This window comes from Capricornis sumatraensis, unplaced genomic scaffold (assembly GCF_032405125.1).
Source record: "Capricornis sumatraensis isolate serow.1 unplaced genomic scaffold, serow.2 scaffold1, whole genome shotgun sequence".
Taxonomy (NCBI): Eukaryota; Metazoa; Chordata; class Mammalia; order Artiodactyla; family Bovidae; genus Capricornis; species Capricornis sumatraensis.
The window spans coordinates 2590959-2611645 of NW_027184612.1; the positions used below are offsets into that span (position 1 = coordinate 2590959).

General features: G+C 38.5%; 1 protein-coding gene across 3 annotated transcripts in view; it reads left to right on the top strand.

Moving 5' to 3' along the window:
• LOC138072308 (lysozyme C, kidney isozyme) overlaps nt 1-20687 on the top strand; it is a 55482-nt gene that overhangs the window by 26433 nt on the left and 8362 nt on the right. Inside the window, exons 2-3 of one of the 3 annotated variants that reach the window (XM_068963425.1) lie at nt 3718-3827; nt 15126-15214. The exons of 1 other annotated variant lie outside the window; for it this stretch is intronic. The gene's annotated coding sequence lies outside the window, so the exon portion shown is untranslated. The remainder of the gene's footprint in view (nt 1-3717; nt 3828-15125; nt 15215-20687) is intronic. One more of the 3 variants, XM_068963424.1, reaches the window with a different exon arrangement.

Below are 20687 nucleotides of genomic sequence, written 5' to 3' on the forward strand. Positions count from 1 at the left end.
GAGAATGGTTGGAAATGGATTTAGGAAGATGTTTGGGGGCATGGCTGGGTAGGGCTTTATAGGGAATGGTGAAGATTTTAGTTTTTACTCACAGTGTGACAGGAAGCATGGAAGGGTATGAGTAGAGGAGTGTCGCAATCCCCCTTTTATCACTGGTCACTATCTGGAGAAGAAATGGTTAGGGAACAGTTGTGGGAGCAGGCAGACCAACTGGCAATTTTGCATTAGTGTGGTGAGAAATTGAAGTGGTTTGATTGAGGCAATAGTTGTGAAGAAGCAGTAAGACAGTATATTTTAAAGGTAGAGCTGACTTCATTTGTTGATGGACAAAAGCTGAATGAGAGAGAAAGAAATCAAGGATATCTCTATAGTCTTTGACCTAAGAAATAAAAAAATAGAATTGTTTTCTACTGAGATAAAACTGGAGGGTTGGGTGGGATTTTTTTTTTTTTTAATTTTTTGGTGGGAGCAGAAATAAAAAGTTTCATATTGGGCATGTTGAGTTTGAGACAACGATTAGGCTACCAAGGGGGAGCTAGGTACTCATTTGGATGTACATATCTGGAATTTGGGACAATTTCATGACTAGAGGTACAACTGTGTGAGGTATCAGTATCTAATAATATTTGAAGCAGTGGGACCAGGTGAGATCACCAGGAGAACAATGATGGATAAAGAGGAAAGGTCAACAGTCTGAAAAAGGGGGCTCTTATACCTAGAAATAGGGAAGATAGAATGATGCAACCAAAAAGATAGGCAGCAGCTCGTGAGGTAAGAGAACCAAGGAAGAAAGGAAGAGAGGAGAGAAAGAAGAGAGATGGAAGTGTGGGGAGACAAGGAGGGAGTGTGGGATAGAGAGGGAAGGAAAGGAGAGGAAAGGAGGGAGAGAGGGAAAGAAAAGGAGGGTGTCTTGGAAGCCTAGTTTCTCAAAACGGAGTGAGGTGTGTCACATACTATTGACGGTTTTGATAAAATGAAGACTGAGTTGACCTTTGGCTGTGACATCTGGAACTCATGGTGACTTTGAGTGGAATGATATTAATGGAGTGGTAAGGATAAAAGGATGATTGAACTGAATTCAGGAGGGGATGATGGGAGAAAACATTGTATGGGAAAGTAACTGGAAGGGAATGTTGTTAATCAGTGGATGTCTGGGGTCTTTCACAATCTGAGTGTCATGTTGTGTTCAGGAATGGCCAAGCCACATTTGAGAGGCCATCTTCCATGTGTTGCCTTGTATAAAGCTGAAGCTCCCAAGGAGCCCACATTTTTACAAGATAGCCACCTCCCAGTGAGCTGGTCAGAGAGTAGTGAGTGTGTTTATTAAGTTCTGGAATAGTGACCTCATTAAGGGTCCACAGTCCTAATGATGGACCTTCATTTTGTTCTCATATAGTAAGCCAGTGTCCTCATAGGGGACTTGGAGGGCATAATGAACTTTTACCAGAATTTGGTGTATATCTACTTAAAAAGAGCCTCTGTTTCTAACAATCCAAGCACTTGGCAAGGACACGAACTCTCACCATAACTCTAGCTAGCCTCACATATTGCCGTCACACTGGAGAAGTTCATTTGCCTCCAGGTACATGGGTTGGGAAGATCCCCTGGACTAGGAAATGGCAACCTACTCCAGTATTCTTGACTGAAAAATCCGTGGACAGAGGAGTGTGGTGGGCTACAGTCCAGGGGGTTTCAGAGTTGGACACAACTGAGGGACTGAGCATGCGTGCATGTATACTCCTTATATATTTATTTAGGATAATTTGTGAGTTAGCATATGGAATTAGAATCTTTTTGGAAAATCATGTAGGCAATTCTAGTAACAGAATTATTTTGTAAAAGTGGAGAATTATACCTGAAAAGAACACAAATAATCGTTGCAAAATGTTGAATCCAACTCAACAAATCCTAATATCAAAGATGTGACATTTTCTCCAGTGAATTTAAAGAAACTAGACAGAGCACATATTCTGTACTTGTTCATGTTTTTAAAAAATGCTTTATTCACATCTTTCATTATAGCTTTCTTATCATACAGCTGACTACAAATACCATTCAACAACAGGTTCAAGTCATCCAGAAGTTGCTCCACTTTGTTGAATAAAGCCATAGCTAGTTTTCAGTTGATAAGAAAGTTAAAAATCACTCATAAGGTTTTCTGTATTAACCATATTACACAACAATCAACAATTGATCAGGGCTGTTAAATCTGAAATAAAATCTCCAGTAATGGACTATTACTTGCTATCTGATTTGTTTCTTTACCAGTTAATTTTATACATATTTTTCCATTTTAAGTTTTAATAAAGTGTTTTGGATAAATATTAATTAGCTTTTCTCATTTTAGTATTTTTCCGAATGTTCCTGGATGAAAACAGCAGCTATTTTGATGATTCCTATGAAATATTTGCTATTTAATAATGCTGCTGTTCATTATGAACTCTGAAAGAAAATTCTTTTGCTTTAAAATCGTTTTTTTTAATCCAGTTGAACTTCCTTTTAAAATTTATTTGGCTGTGATGTGTCTTAGTTGCTGCATCCAGGATCTTTAATTGTGGCACGCATGCTGTTAGCTGCAACATGCAGGCTCTAGTTCCTTGACTAGGGGTCAGACCTGGGCCTCCTGCATTGGAGCATGGAGTCTTAACCACTGCACCACCAGGGAAGTCACTTTTGCTTTAAAATCTTAATAGCCACAACGATTAGCACTTCAGAGTAATATTTAATGTTCTTTCTTGTTCCTGTTGAAAACTTTGGTCTAAGCGCATTTTTATTTATGTGTAAACCAAAAAACCTAAGAAGACATGAAAACAAATATAATGTGGTATTCCCTGTTGGATCCTGGAACAGAAAAAGAACGTTAGTGGGAAAACTAGTGGGATCAAATAAAGCCTAGAACTTAGTTAATAGTAATCTACTAATGTCTACATCTCACGTAGACAAAACTAAGAGAAAACTACATTTGCCAAAACTAGAACACTGACATTGGGAAAACTCAGTGACAGAATTGTCAGTACTACCTTTGCAACGTTTCTGTAAATATAGAAAAATGCTTTAAAGGCACAAAGGCAATGTAGTGGAGAAGGGATGGGCCTTTTAACAAGTGGTGCTGGGACAACTAGATGTCGGTATGCAAAAAAATGAACTTGAATCCACACTGCACACTACATACGGAAAATAACTCAAGATGGATTGTAGACCTAAATGAAAAACCTAAAACAATAGAACTCCTCCAAGAAAAATAAGCAAAAATCGTGTGACTTGTTTGTTAGATACAACAGCAAAAGCATACTCAAGAAAAGGACAAATAAATAAATTGAACTTCAGTGTAATTTATAAAACTTTTGCTTTTAAAAAGATGCTGCTAAGATAATGAAAATATTGGAATAAAATCTTTGCAAAGCACATATCTGATGAAGGAACGAGAGGAATCTTTTGAAGGTGAAGAATATGATCTTTTTTGACTGTGGTGATGGCCTCATGGGTGTATGCATATATAAAAACATATCAAATTGTATACTTTAAAGTGCGGTTTTTGTATGTTATTTATACCTCAATAAAACTGGTCAAACATTTCTTTTTTAAAAATTTCATTTATTTGTTTATTGGCTGAACCGGGTCTTGCTACGCTTGGGCTGTCTCTGGTTGTAGCGAGCACCGGCTACTCCGTAGTTGCCGAGCTCAGGCTTCTCACTAAGGTGGCTTCTCTTGTTGCAGAGCATGGGCTCCCAAAAATGTTTGCAGCCAGATTCTTTCTTCTCCTTTCCTCACACATCACAAAAGGAGAAGTAAAAGAAGGGGAATTTGGAGTGGAAAGAAATAGCAAGGTGAGTTGTTGGAAGTTAACACATCTCATTTTTGGAAATTTTACAAACATGAGCATCAATTTTACAAACAGGTAAGTATGGTTTAGGGCCCTCTTGGGGCCTTATGAAGAGCCTGTGCAAGTGAGGGGCCCAAAGTTTAAGCTTCATTAGTTTCATGGTAAATCTGCCTAATAATATGGCACATGAAAATGCAAAAAGATAATACAATGTAAAGTTTCCTCCAAGCATGTCCTTCCGTCACCAGTTCTCTTCCTTGGAGGCAATAGATATATTCTGTTTCCTGGGTCCTCCCTGAAATATTATGCATAGATAAGCTTTTTGTTCTGAAACATTTTGTCACCCCCCCCTCATTCTTTTCTTAGAAAATTTAGCCTGTTGTATACAATTTTTTGCACTCTGTTGTTTCTCTTAGATGCCTTTATTGAGATGGTTCACATACCATCAATTCACTCATTTAAAGTGTACACTTTAGTGGTTTTTAATGTATTCACAGATACATATACCTGTCACCAAAGTTGATTTCAGAACATTTTCATCACCTCAAAAAGAAAGGAAGTGTCCTTCAGCTATCACCTACTGACCCCTAACCCCAGCACTTGGCAGTCACCAATCTGCTTTCTGTCTCTGTGTACTTCCCTGGGATGAGCATTTTATGTGCATGGAATCATAGGTAGTCCTTGGTGACTGGCTTCTTTCACTTAGCATAATTTTTCAAAGTTCTTCTTGGACTGATCAGGACCTGTATCAGAATTTAGTAATTTGTGTCTTCTCTTGTACTCTTAGCCTACTAGAAGTTTATCAATTTTATTGATCTTTTCAAAGAGCTAGATTTTGGCTTTGTTGATTTTCTCTATTGTTTTCCTATTTTCAATTTCATTGCTGCTCTAATTTGTATTATTTCTTTTCTTGTGCATTTGGTTTGGCTTGAATTGTTCTTCTTTTTCTAGTTTCCTAAGGTAGAATATTAGGGGTTTTTTTTTTTTAGTGTTTTTCTTTTTTTAATTTTACGTCTTCTTCTCTACTAATATATGTATTTAATGCTGTAAATTTCTCTGTAAGCACTATTTTCAGTGTATTTCATACATTTTCATAAGCTGTATTTTTATTTTCATTTAGTTTAAACAATTCTTTCATTTCTCTTGAGATTTCTTCTTTGACCCAAGTGATATTTAGAAGTATATGAATATTCATAGCAACTTTATTCTTAATAGCCAAAAAACATAAACTAGTAAGATTTCATTGAGTGGGTGAATGATTAAACAAACTGGTGTGTCCACACCATGGAATACTACTCAGTGATTTAGAAAAAGATGCAAACTATTGATACAAACAACATCTTAAGGAACCTCAAGGAAATTTGGATAGTTTACAGTTATTGGCTATTTAAGAATAAAGTTGCTATGAATATTCATATACAAGTTCTTATGTGGAAAGAAGACATTTCTCTAGGATAAATACCCAAAAGTAGATTGCTAGGTTGTATAATAAGTCCATTGTTAATTTTGACAGGATACTGTAGTTTTAATTAGCATCCGTCTAATGGATGATAATGTTAAAGTCTTTTCAGTTGTTTATTTGTCAGCTGTATACCTGTCCTTTTTGGAGGAATGTCTGTGAATTTTTGTCCATGCCCAGTTTTCTAATTAGATTATTATTTTTTAAATGTTGAGATTTGAAGGATCTTTATGTGTTTTAGACAAAAGAATTTTGATAAGTGATTTTCCGAATCTTCCCCTGGTCTCTAATTTGTCTTTTTATCCTTGTATAGGGTCTTTTTGCAGAGCAAAAGTTTATTTTGATGAGGGCCAATTTATCTGTTTTTTCCTTTTATGAATTATGCTTTTGGTGTCAAGCCTAAGAATTCTTTACCTAATTCTAGGTCTGAAAGATTTTCTCCTATGTTATTTTCTATAAGTTTTATAGTTTAAATTAAAATTTTGTTTTCAGTACAATTTTGCATAAAGTGTGAGTTTTTAGGTCAAGTTTTTTTTTTTTTTTTTTTTTTTTGCTGATGAATTTCAATTTCTCTAGTTCCATTTATTGAAAAGGCTGCCCATCCTCCATTTAGTCACTTTTGCTCTTTAGTCAAAAATTAACTGGGCATATTTGTAAGAGTCTGTTTCTGGGCTTTCTATTCTGTTCCATTGACCTACGTGTCTTATTTTCCCTTCAGTATTATGCTATCTTGATTACTGTGCTAAGTTTTTAATAGTGGTCTTTCCAGGTGGTATTTCTTATTATTTAGTTTTCCTCAAACACTTCTAAAATCAACTAATAAATAGATGCCACGAAGGTAACAAATTTTCTGTTTTCTCTCACTCTTATTGTAGTATAAGATTCATCAACTATGATAAAATCTTCTTACCTCTGGATTTGTGGTTTGTTGAGATCGTCAAGAGTGGTCTATGTAAATGCTATGGCATGTGATATATTAAAATAATAATTTGTTTTTCTTGTTTAGAGAGGAGAAAGAACTAATAGGGTAGAAAAGGAGCTGTCATTTGGTTGTTAAAAAAAAAAAAAAAAAAAAAAATTTTGCTGTAATCTTCATGGTGTGATTTCAACAAATCTACAGGATGAATATTAGTACTCTCATTTTATAGAAGAAAAGATTGAGCTTCATAGAGTACAAATTATGAGCATAAGCACATACTTTATAAAGTATAACTTCATGAGAATGATCTTGGCAGGATCATAGAGATTAGTGCAGCTTTGTAATCTTTCCTCCTTTTTTTTTTTTTAAGATAGGTTACTTGGGCAAATATGTATAAAGCACTTGGAGCCAAGTTTATATCACTTATAGGAAATGTGGGCTCTGATAGTGCTAATTCAACCGTAGATAACCTCTTCATGGTAAGGTGAGGTTGAAAAGAAAGGATATTTATCCAGTACCTGAGTTACAGGTAGATAACTCAATAGAATTATAGCTACTTCTATATCCTGAAAGGTGGCCTGCCTTAGTGTTGGGCTTCACCATTCTGAGATGTTTTCCTAATTAAGATCCCACTTGGCCACATTAACAGGAAATTGTGTTCTATCTTCTTTATTAAACAATTCTTCCTTTGAAGTTCAAAGAATCCAAGGATACTTACTCAGTCCACGGTATCTATAGTTACTCTAACTTCATCCTGAAACTGGACATCCCAGACAGCTCAAGAAAATGACCTGTTGATCGTAAAGCTGCTGTTACTATTGCTAAGCCTCAGTCCTTCTCCAGAAGAAGTTAGTGGGCTTTACCTTTCACCAGCCTGGAGATAGTTGCTGCTGCAGCATGTGGGAATCCCTGTTCCGGGGGAAGAGTTTTTCTTCTCTGTTGCCAGGATGCTGGTGCATAGTGACCCATGTTGTTGTTCAGACTCTCAGTCATGTCTGACCCTTTGTGACCCCCTGGACTGCAGCATGCCAGACTTCTCTGTCCTTCACTATCTCCCGGAGTTTGTTCAAACTCATGTCATCCAACCATCGCATCCTCTGTCATTCCCTTCTCCGCCTGCCCTCAGTGTTTTCCAACATCAGGGTCTTTTTCAATAAGTCAGTTCTTTGCATTACATGGCCAAAATATTGGAGCGTCAGCTTCAGCATCAGTCCTTCCAGTGACTATTCAGGACTGATTTCCTTTAGGATGGACTGATTTGATCTCCTTGCAGACCGAAGGACTCTGAAGAGTCTTCTCCAGCATAACAGTTCAAATGCATCAATTCTTCATTGCTCAGCCTTCTTTATGGTCCAACTCTCACTTCCATACATGACTGCTGGAAAAACCTTAGCTTTGATTAGACAGACCTTTGTTGGCAAAGTGATGTCTCTGCTTTTTAAAACACTGCCTAGGTTTGTCATAACTTTTCTTCCAAGAAACAAACATCTTTTAATTTCATGGCTGCAGTCACCATCTGCAGTGATTTTGGAGCCCAAGAAAATAAAATCTGTCAGTGTTTCCATGCTCCGCCCCCCCCCCCCCCCCGCCCCCATCCCCATCTATTTGCCATGAAATGATGGGACTGGATGCTATGATCTTAGTTGTTTGAATGTTGACTTTTAAGCAACTTTTTCTCTCTCCTTTTTCAACTTCATTAAGAGGCTCTTTAGTTCCTCTTTGCTTTCTGGCATTAGGGTGGTGTCATCTGCATATCTGAGGTTATTAATATTTCTTCTGGCAATCTTGATTCCAGCTTGAGCTGCATCCAGCCCAGCATTTCACATGATGTACTCCGCATATAAGTTAAATAAGCAGGATGACAATATACAGCCTTGACATACTCCTTTCCCATTTTTGAACCAGTCCATTGTTCCATTCCAGTTCTGACTGTTGCTTCTCGACCTGTATACGGGTTTCTCAGGAGATAGGTAAGGTGGTCTAGTATACCCATCTCTTTAAGAATTTTCCACAGTTTGTTGTGATCCACACAATCAAAGGCTTTAGCGTGCTCAATGAAGCAGAAGTAGATGTTCTGGAATTTCCTTGCTTTTTCTATGATCCTACGGATGTTACCAACTTGATCTCTGGTTCCTCTGCTTTTTCTACATCTAGTTTGTACATCTGAAATCGCTCGACTCACATCTTGTCGAAGCCTAGCTTAAATGATTTTGAGCATTACCTTGCCAGCATGTGAAATGAGTACAGTTGTACTGTAGTTTGAACATTCTTTAGCACTGCCCTTCTTTGAAATTGGGATGAAAACTGACCTTTTCCAGTCCTGTGGCCACTGCTGTGTTTTCCAAATTTGCTGCCATATTGAGAGCAGAACTTTAAAGCATCATCTTTTAGGACTTTAGATAGCTCAGATGGAATTCCATCACTGCCACTAGCTTTATTTGTAGTAATGCTTCCTAAGACCCACTTGACTTCACACTCCAGCATGTCTGGCTCTGGGTGAGTGATCACACCATTGTGGTTATATGGGTCATTGAGACCTTTTTTGTACAGTGCATTTATCTACAATGATAAAGTTGATGTATATATAATCCCATCAAACTTTGGTTTACAAAAATGACATTTCATCCCAAAGACTGAGTAAATTTTTTCTCAGGAAAGTGGCAACAGTAGGGTAGGGTATCTTATGGGGTCATTCCTTTCCCCTGCAAAGTAGACCACAATTCAAAAAAGTCTGAAGATCATGGTCTTTATCACCATCTTGGCTTTAACTCCTGCCTTACTTCTCCAAATACATACACATTATCACTATAGTCTGGACTACCAGGAAGGGATCTTTTTTGCACACAAAAATAGAATTGTTTCATATCTCTTGCTCGAAATATTTCAATTTCAACATTACCTTCAGCAGTGATTATTAACAATTTTATGTGCTTTTCCCTTTAAGAATAATTGAATAATAATTAAAGTTTTTAACTTTCTTCAGAGAAAAACATACTATACACATTCAGACAATATAATCTTATACAACTCAGGAGGTTTTGCAACACCCCTGAAGCCCATCCACAGATCTAGGAATCCTCATCCAGCCTATACAATTTATGTATTGAATCTCCTTTGAATAGCATAAAAAGTCTTTTGCCTACCTAGCCAAATTCTTCACTTCCACTCCCCACTTCAAAGGAGATTTCCAGAACATACTATGTTCTCTCTTATACTTTTTTTAAAAAAATCTATGGTTTTTCCTGTGGTCATGTATGGATGTGAGAGTTGGACTGTGAAGAAAGCTGAGTGCCGAAGAATTGATGCTTTTGAACTGTGGTGTTGGAGAAGACTCTTGAGAGTCCCTTGGACTGCAAGGAGATCCAACCAGTCCATTCTAAAGGAGATCAGTCCTGGGTGTTCTTTGGAAGGAATGATGCTGAAGCTGAAATGCCAGTACTTTAGCCACCTCATGCGAAGAGTTGACTCATTGTAAAAGACTCTGATGCTGGGAGGGATTGGGGACAGGAGGAGAAGGGGATGACAGAGGATGAGATGGCTGGATGGCATCACCGATTTGATGGATGTGAGTTTGAGTGAACTCCGGGAGTTGGTGATGGACAGGGAGGCCTGGCGTGCTGCAATTCATGGGGTCGCAAAGAGTCGGACATGACTGAGCGACTGAACTAAACTGAACTGAACTGAAACTTTTAATTTTAGAATAGTTTGAGATTTACATAAAAATTACTAAGATAACACATAGATTCTGTATGCAGAGTTTATCATTCCATATTCTTACAGTATTTCTCATTTACTATTAATAAGTGACTCTTTAATTGAAAATCCTTTTGAATCAGCAGTCAAGGAAATTATTTTCCAAAATAAATGTATAAAGCACTGATACTAGCCCTCATAATCTCTGGTTCAGCTCATGTGAGACAGTGTGAAAAATGATGCTGTTTGTGAGTTCCCTTCCTATTTAACAGAGTTGGAAATAGACCACTCACATGCCAGCAACCAGCCACCTTACAGAGGTATGATATTGACTTGAGGTGAGGTGTTGGGGTGAAATAATTTGTGGCTGCATCTTCATTTAGAGTGATGTCAAAGAGAGAACAGAAGCATCTTCAATTCAGTGTGTACAGATAAATTGTTGTTAATATGAAGTTGAGCATATTATCTTATTTGCTTCTTAAGAGGAGAAATAAAATATTTGTTTGTCAAGAAAGGGAAAAAAAATACGATCCAGGTACATTACCTTATTCCCATATTTCCAACTATTTCTTCTCTTCTCAGCATTTTGTAATGTTACCAGAGCTAATTTACAGATTGGAATCACTGCGTTTTAGTTCAGTGAAAGAACTTTAATGATATGCAGTTGATTTGGCACAACTAAAAAGATCAAACCTTAAACTCAAAAGTCATACTTAACAGAGAAATGAAATCAGAATACTCTTCTAGAAAGAGCAAATGAAAATAGGAACATTCCCATCTCTTTGTCAACAAGATTATGTTTTATCACATGTTTGAAAAATCAGTTACTTATTTCATTACAATTTCTCAATGATGAATGCCCAATTTTTGTGTAAACTGAGGAAGGATTTTTGTAACCTGACCCATGTGGGAAGGGAAATATCTGTTCATAATGTGAAAAAGGGAAGTGAACTCTAAAGTTATAATTTCATTGAATCTGAAAGTTTAAATGTACTTTGTAAATAGTACAAAGAAAGTATGCACAAAGAAATAAAAAACTTTCCACAATTATCAGTTGTACTCACATTAAGAAAATTGATTTTTAGGGGCTTCTCTGGTGGTCCAGTGGTTAAAAATCTACCTGCCAATGCAGGGCACATGGGTTTGATCCCTGGTCCAGGAAGATCCCATGTGCCACCTGGCAGATAACCCCAGTGCCACACCGCTGAGATCGTGTTCTAGAGCCTGGGAGCCGCAGCTGTTGGAGCCAGAGTGCCTAGAGCAGTGCTGTGCAACAAGGGAAGCCACGGGAATGAGAGGCCCAAGCACTAGAGAGCAGCCCCCACTCGTCGCAGCTAGAGAAAGCCCACCTGTGGCAATTAAGACCCATGCAGCCAAAAATAAATAAGTAACATCTCTGTTTAACAAAAAAAGAATACTGATTTTGAAATAGTCTCTGATTGTTTAACGGCATTGCCTGGAGTTAGATTAACCTCTTAGATGAAAATCACACTTAAAACACATAAAATGGATTTGTATAATTATATTGGGAACTAAAATCAGCAAGAGGTAGATAGACAAAGAAGTTATAGTGTGTTGTGAGAGAATTTCTTCCCTTTCACTTGAACTTCAAGGTAACGAGGTAAACTGAAAAGACCATGGACCTGACCTGAATCTAACTCCCAGCTCCCCCACTCACTATCTGTATGTCTTGGGGCAGGACTTTTCTCCTCTGGGAGACGTAGTTTTTCATTTGTAAAATGGACATAATACCTATCTTTAAGACCCCTGAAAGAATTATAAATAATGTTTATTAAGTGGCTAACACATTGCAAGCATTTGAGTAAAAAAAAAGCTAGCATTATATACCTTTCCTTTTATCCCTGTGTCTCAAAATAGTCTCCAATCTTGACTATTCAAACCTCCTAAATATCTCTTGAATTCTCCTAGTTCTATTATCCACTTCCCACTTCATCTGCCATCTGAATTACTCGTATAGTTTTCTAGCAGCAGTCCCTGAATGCAATCGAGAGTGTTAATTTACTTTGTTTTAAGATTTTGATCCAGTTACCTTCCAGTTTAATACTCATGAATACTTTCCATTGTCTTTGGGATTAATTGCTGAACTTTACTGTTTCAGGGATTAAGCTTTTAGGTCTGGTTCTGCTCACCCCCCAGCGTTGTCTTTGACACCAGCACCTATTATTTCTTCCATTGTCTGCACAGCACATTGAGGAGACAGCAGGAACAAAGATGAAAGAGTGATGCATGGCAAGGGTGAAGAATGGTAGAGTCTCCTCTGTGATTAGCAGTAAAGCACCTGGCAGATGACTAGGCTGGTACTGTTTTAGGCTTAAAGATCAATTCATGGGTCAGTAAGTTGTGGCTCTGTGCGAGACCACAATAACTTTTATAGCACAGTATTGACACCACAGTAGAAATAATTCCTCTTGTGTATATTAAGTAGTAGTATTTTTTCTCAGTATGAACAGATTGTTGTTTTTTAGTCGCTATGTTGTGTCTGATTCCTTTGCGACCCTAAGGACTGTAGCCTGCAAGGCATCTCTGTCCATGGGATTTCCCAAGCCAGAATACTGGAGTAGGTTGCAATTTCCTTCTCCAGGAGATTTTCCTGACCCAGGGATCAAACTCACGTCTCCTGCTTGGCAGGCAGATTCTTTATCTCTGAGCCGCCTGGAAAGCCCATGAACTGAGTATCTGACTCAAAACACAAAAACACCAAGACTACATAGTAAATTAAGTACAAAAGTTAGATGATTTCTGGAGTTTGGGTGGTGTTATGAGATGCAGGAAAGCATCTTGCTTGTTCGATCTATTTTGCAAAGAGCGGGAACTGAAATTACAGAGACATTGAGAGCTAAAAGAACAGAAAGTGATCACTAATCCTCGAAAAAGACACACTGGTTTGGATTAGGCAAACCCAAATCATTTACCATTTTTCAATGACCCAAGAACCTGGCCAACAAAATGCCAGCTTTGGATTAGGGTGAAGCACTGCCCTGAGTCAGGGAATGTCCCCACAGAGAGCCACTCTGACCTGTGGCTAGGATGCTGGACTTGCTGGGAGCAGCTGGATGCTGGTCCTGTTTCACAGGGCTATTACACAGCTCCATTAGAAATTACTCCATCTTCAGCTTTCAGCATCTGGGCTCCCTGGGAGAGTCCAGCTGTGTCCCTTACCCCACATGCCAGCCCTCCCATCTCCCCTGCCTCTTCCAAATTCTCCTAGCAGCCATGCTGCCACAGCAGAGATGAGACTAGGTCCTCTGCACCCCTGAGCCAAACTACACAAGGACAGTGTCAGCTGGCTAATGAGAGGAGCTGCCCTGACCACGGAATGGCACTGCTTCATAGCAAGTGACTATTTACAATCTTTGACAAAACTCATTCCAATGCCTCTTTTCATTAATACGGTCTTTTTTTTTTTTTTTACCAGTGTCAGTTATTAATACTTCCTGAGGTTATGCTATTTTCATATAGTTTTTCATGTCCTTCATATATTGACACAAATAGATTTTAATTTAGAAAAGGGAGAGACATCATTTTGCCAACAAAGTTTTATGTAGTCAAAGCTGTGGTTTTTCCAGTAGTTATGTATGGATGTGAGAGCTGGACCATAAAGAAAGCTGAGTGCCTAAGAACTGATGCTTTCGAATAGTGGTATTGAAGAAGACTCTTGAGAGTCCCTTGGACTGCAAGGAGATCAAACCAGTCAGTCCTCAAGGAAATCAGTGCTGAATATTCATTGGAAGGACTGATGCTGAAGCTGACGCTCCAATACTTTGGCCACCTGATGCGAAAAGCTGATTCATTGAAAAAGACCCTGATGCTGGGAAAGATTGAGGGTAGGAGGAGAAGGGGCCAATAGAGGATGAGATGGTTGAATGGCATCATCAACTCAATGGACATGAGTTTGAGCAAGCTCCAGGAGATAATGAAGGACAGGGAAGCCTGGCATGCTGCAGTCCATGGGGTTGCAAAGAGTCAGACACAACTGAGTGACTGAATGACAAGAAAATAAAAACCAGATTGCAGGAACAACAACAGCAAAAAAGTGATGGGATAGATTATAGTGAAACAAGATTATCAAGACAGAGAGGTCTGAGTCACTGAAAATTAAAAACACCGTGGCTTACCTCCAGGGTCAGTGGTGACCAAAATCATTAAATCGAAGAGCCATTTTCAGGAAAGTAGTTTCATCTCTAGGGCTCTCAAGAACCATCTCACTTCCCACTCTGCAGTCACATTCAGAGAAGGTAAGTCTAGGTCAAATAGTGCAGAGGGTCTAAATTTGCTATACTATAAATGGGTGCAAGAACCATCACTTTGCTTTATTTTTCTAAATCTAACAAAATTTGTCTCTAAGCCCCATTTCCCCAAAAGATGGTGTTGTAAAACTTCTTTAGCTTATCCCCTGCCCAGGAGCTTACAAGCATCTCAAGAAAGGACAAAGCCCAGAAAACTTGAGGAAGACCTTAGAGTTTCAGTCCATCACTGAGATGTTCATATGATGGTAATTACCCAGGCTGACATGGTTCACTCGAAGGCAGAAGCTCTTTCTCGAAGCTTCGTTGAGGGACTTGTCTGGTGGTCCAGTGGCTAAGACTCTGTGCTCCCAATGCAGGGGGCCTGGGTTCAATCCCTGGTCAATGAACTAGATCCTACATGCTGCAACTAAGAGTTCACATTGCTGCAGCTGAGACCCAGCACAACCAAATAAATAAATATTTTTTTTAAAAAAGCTTTATTGATTCCCAAGGGAGAGCAATTCATGTTCACTTTCCCAGCAGCTGCATGCCATCCAAGAGACCTCTTACCACTGCTCTGGGACCCCCACGGAGTGGGATGCAGGGCCCTGCCACTTCTCAAGCCTGTTACCACTATCATCTCAGATCTGGCCAAATTTGCCTCCTCAAGTACCCAGGCCTCAGGAAATGTTTCTTCCTGCTTTATCCTCCTTCAATAATATAATCTCCCAAATGAAGGCCTGGATGGGACAGTGTTCCAGGAGCTTGGCAACTTATCTCTTATTCCAAGAAATATAAATTCTATTCTTATAAGAGTATTTTTCAGTCTTTTAAGAAAGTTAATGATACAATAAAAATGATCCTAAACAAAATAGGATTGTTCTGACATATTCTCTCATGTTTCTTTTTCTATAGCTTATATGCCATTTTAATGCATCTCATGAAGTTCATTGAAAATTAATATTTAACTCCTTTCTATTGAAGCTTAAGAGACCACTGATCTGGGTACAGATGAGCTGCATGAAAGAAGGATAAATTTAAAGTTAATTGGCAGACTATTTCTACCAATATGGGTGAGTTCATATACACAGAGGAATGTTGAGGACTTCAAAAAAATCATTCTTTTTTTAGTGATTCTGCACACTCCTCTCTGTATGTGTAATTATTTATTATTTTGCTAATTATAAAAGTAATATATGCTGAAAGAACAAAACTTGGAAAATGCCAAAATATACAAGTTGAATAAAATTCTGAAGAGTGTCAGTATAAACATTCTGGTGTGTATCTTTTAGTCCTTTTTCTTACATAAGACGTTTTAAAGTTTTTTTAATCATAAAATACATATGCACATTTTTTAAAGTCAAATGAGGTGTTATAAGTTAAATGCTGAAAGATAGCCCTAAACTTTCTTATCCAATTCCCAACACTAGAGGCAATGTCTTTCAACTTCTTAGCTATTTTTAGCTTCTTTAGTTCTATTTTATTATTATGGCCATATATGTCAAGAGTATGATTATTCTATTCATTTTTTATTTTCAATCATGGGTATTTTCTACTGATTTCCGCCAAGGAAGATGAAGATTTAGCTCTCTGGACTCCCCATGTCTTGTTCCCCTTTACAAGCATGTACAAACTCTCACAGATGAGTATACTATGATCGTATAATTTGGTTGTATATCTTCTTTTCTTGTGTTTTAGTTTTCTTGGAATTGACAATTGCCTTACTTTTTGTTTGCATAGTCTTCCATTTACTTATTCATGTATTAATTCATCGCCCTAGATCTCAGTCAGAGTTGTCAAACTCCTTTCAATAGTTTCAAACATTCCAGGACATTTTTTTTTTTTTTAAGCTTGTCTATTACACACATTTGTAGTAGGGTTTTTAAAAATTAGTCAACTAACGTTTATTTTTTGTTGTGCTGGGTCTTTGCTGCTGCACGTGGACTTCCTCTAGTTGCAGTGGGTGGGGAGCTACTCTTTATTGTGGTGCCTGGGCTTCTCACTGTGCTGGCTTCTGTTGCAGAGTACAGGTTCTAGGTACCTGGGCTTCGGTAGTTGCCGCTGGCAGGCTCAGGAGTAGTGGCGCCCGGGCTGAGTTGCTCCGGCATGTGGAATCTTCCCAGTTGGAGATCGAACCCGCATGCCCGCTGTTGGCAGGAGGATTGTTATCCCCTGCACCCCTAGGGAAGCCTTCCAGGACTTCTTTAACTTGGCTTTCCCCCAGGGAGTCCTTAGGGTTACTGTTCCCTTCATCTCAATAATTTCCCTTCTCCTTTCTCCTGTATTAAAATCCTGTTTACTAGAACCCTTATCTTTTATCTTATTTGCTCTTTTAAATTTTTATATCTTTATTTATTGGCTGTGCTGTGTGGACGCCACAGGATCTTAGTTCTCCAACCAGGAATTGAACCCAGACCACAACAGTGAAAGCGCCAAGTCCTATCCATAGGACTACCAGGGAATTTCCAGGAATATATCACTTCGTGATTTTTAAAGACATATGCCTTTTCATAGTACAATTTTTTTTAAGTGGTAAAAACAACATGTTATTAACAAACCCAAATACCTTTAGTTTCTCTGTAATAAGAGGTGAAAAGCATATAAACTTAAACATGTGTTTGGCAATTAATATTTCACTATTTTATTTGGAAATGAACTAGATATCAATGAATATCATTTAAAGTTAATGTTACAAAAAGATTTTGAAAACTATTTTTAAGCAGACACATTTTATGAATGATACCTGCAAAATTCATTTACGAACATTTCTACCACTTATATCTATTTAATTCATGTGTACTTAACAATTATGCTTGAGTCGCCATGAAAATTTAATGATATTAAAAATTAACCATCATTTTATGTTATTTTTCTTGTTGACAAACTAGGCAAGTAGCAAAACTTACAGAAGTAAAGAATCTAATAATTTAAAGATGACTTTTTTCTCTACCATATTGACATACATTAAGGAAATAATTTCTATTGTAAATTTAGTTCTTGAGTAGAATTTATAATTTTATAATTTCAAGCATAAAGTAGAGACAACATAAACTTATTTGACTAGTCTTAGTTTAAATAAGTGCTTGTATTGTCTTTAAGCCAGTTAAATAGAGGTCTTTCACAAGTTTTTACAAATACTATCCAGAGGAATAAAAATATCACACATACATAACATACATACATAGATATACATGGATATATAGATAGAGACTGATGCAAACTGTGATCTCATAGCTTTCATTTAAAAATTTTAGCCACATATCCAGTACAGTAGTACAAAAACTTTCTAGCTTATAGAAGACCTAAATGGGATTTTTGGCAGATAGAACAAGTTAAATTTACCCACTCAGGTGGCTAAAGCCTTTTGCCAATATTTGTGGAAAAGACTATTAAGAATTTTACTTGTCTTGAATGAATAATCTTGTGGAGGCTATGGACAAAATTTGGGGCAAGGGAGCTTATGAAAATATCAAACGGTTTGTTTTCTTAAAAAACTATCTCTCGTATTTGTTTGTTTCCGGTCCTGTAATTGCTTCAGCAATATGTGAACCATGAACTTCCAGATGTTCAAGCTGGTTTTAGAAAAGGCAGAGGAACCAGAGATCAAATTGCCAACATCTGCTGGATCATGGAAAAAGCAAGAGAGTTCCAGAAAAACATCTATTTGTTCTTTATTGACTATGCCAAAGCCTTTGACTGTGTGGATCACAATAAACTGTGGAGAATTCTTCAAGAGATGGGCATACCAGACCACCTAACCTGCCTCTTGAGAAACCTGTGTGCAGGTCAGGAAGCAACAGTTAGAACTGGACAGGGAACAACAGACTGGTTCTAAATAGGAAAAAGAAGTACATCAAGGCTGTATATTGTCACCCTGCTTATTTAACTTATATGCAGAGCACATCATGAGAAACGCTGGGCTGGAGGAAGCACAAGCTGGAATCAAGATTGCCGGGAGAAATATCAATAACATCAGATATGCAGAAGAAACCACCCTTATGGCAGAAAGTGAAGAACTAAAGAGTCTCTTGATGAAAGTGAAAGAGGAGAGTGAAAAAGTTTTCTTAAAGCTCAACATTCAGAAAACGAAGATCATGGCATCTGGTCCCATCGCTTCATGGCAAATAGATGGGGAAACAGTGGAAACCGTGGCTGATTTTATTTTTCTGGGCTCCAAAATCACTGCAGATGGTGACTGCAGCCATGAAATTAAAAGATGCTTACTCCTTGGAAGGAAAGTTATGACCAACCTAGACAGCATATTCAAAAGCAGAGACATTACTTTGCCAACAAAGATCTGTCTAGTCAAGGCTATGGTTTTTCAGTGGTCATGTATGGATGTGATTGTTGGACTGTGAAGAAGGCTGAGTGCTGAAGAATTGATGCTTTTGAACTGTGGTGCTGGAGAAGACTCTTGAGAGTCCCTTGGACTGCAAGGAGATCCAAGCAGTCCATCCTAAAGGAGGTCAGTCCTGAGTGTTCATTGGAAAGACTGATGTTGAGGCTGAAACTCCAATACTTTGGCCACCTGATGCGAAGAGCTGACTCATTTGAAAAGACCCTGATGCTGGGAGGGATTGGGGGCAGGAGGAGAAGGGGACGACAGAGGATGAGATGCTTGGATGGCATCACCAACTCAATGGACATGGGTTTGGGTGGACTCCGGGAGTTGGTGATGGACAGGGAGGCCTGGAGTGCTGTGGTTCATGGGGCGGCAGAGTCAGACACAACTGAGTGACTGAATTGAACTGAATTGCTTTAGCAACAAGGATCTCTTTGGGTGCTTACATTTCAAAGATACAGTAAGATCAATATTTCCAAGGGTCAGAGAAGGGACTGTAGGTCTTATATGAGATGGAACTCAAGGGTATATTTGCCCTTATCAGAAACCTAAGATCATTATTATTACATTTTCCCTTTGTTTAACAGGAGGATAGGAGAACTCAACAATGTTGACATTTTTTTGGTAGTGCAGGCCCAAAATATGGGATGTCTGGAGCTGGTGGGGTTGGCTTTACAAAGTAAAGGACAATAAATCAAACCTTCATGTGCCTTTTCTGGACCTTTGGCAAAGCTATTTCCTGGCTATCAATATTTCTGTAAGTTTTATACCTGCTTGAGTGCCAGCTGTAGCTCTTGACAGTCCTCTGATGTTCCCCTCCTAACCTTGTTGAGAAAGTTAAGGAAGTGTTTTGTTTTTCTTTCACACAGTTGCTCAGTCATGTCTGACTTTGCAATCCTGTGAACTGTAACCCACGAGGCTCCTCTTGTGTCCATGGGATTTTCCAGGCATAAATACTGGAGTGAGTAGCCATTTCCTTCTCTAAGGGATCTTCCTGACCCAGGGTCCCCCTCATTGGCAGGCAGATTTTTTACCATTGAGCCATCAGGAAAACCCTGTACCTTCTGTATCTATTTCTATCTTTTCTCTCTTTCTTTCCTTTTTTTTTTTTTTTTCTCAATTTGATCTTCCCATTGGTACCTGTAGGACACTTGTTTAAGATGAGAGCTATCTTAAAAGTCCTTTTAGGTGTAAAAGTTCAAGTCTTCAATAGATCTATTCCAACTGTGAGTCTGAGCCAGTGAGCCTTTTTCATGGCTTAAAACCAATATTAGGGCTTACAAGAGCTTAAAACCAATATTAGAGCTTATACTATTAGGACGCAAGAGCTGTCCCTTAAGAAACGTAGGCCTCTCAAGATGCAGAGCCACTCCAGAGAAAGCCTAAGAAACAAAGACCTTCCTTGTCTCAGGTGACAAAGAAAGCTCTATGTCCTGCAAAGTGGGACACCTTACATAACTGACCTCCTAACCTATGCTACCAGAAAGGTGATACTGAGAGGAGAATTTTTCCTTCACAAACCAGGCAGCAAAGGTAGAGGCCCTAAAGGCCTCTTATGACCTGAGACACTTCATTAAGACAAATTTCCCTGACAGCCAGCATGGTTGGACAAAGAGAATATTGCCTGTCCCTTCATGTCTTCGGCTGCTAGCTGGCTGGCTGGCTAACTGCTGATGCAAGCCTGACAACCTGCACCCCGCCAACCCCACAAAGGGAGTATTCTCACTGGTGACAAAGCCAAGTTCTCAGAAGAGAAAACAAAACAAATGGAGATTCTCATCTTATGGTTTTTCGTCCTTATGACAGACGACAAAGGAAAACGTAACTCTTCCTGCGAGGCTAAGAGTCAGTAACCATAGGGGCTGATTAACAAAAACAGATTCACGAGAATCACAATTCAAGGTCTGTTTTCACAAATGTTTTTCTTCTGCCACTGTGAATTTGGAAAGGAAGGGAAAAGGAGAAAGTTTTATCCTGCTCTCTTGTCTGTGCACGACAGAGAAAGAGCTGGGAGACTGACATGGTAAGAATCTGTACCTTCTGCTGGTCTGCTGTCTGTTATCCCATATTTCAATTGCAGTCGCCAGGGAGAATGGAGTGTTCTAGCCTTTCACGGTCCCATCCTCCTCACCAGAAACTGTACAGGGGGAAATGTTTGTTTCCTTTCACTATTTTAGGTTTTTGGCTGGGACTCTGTAACAAAA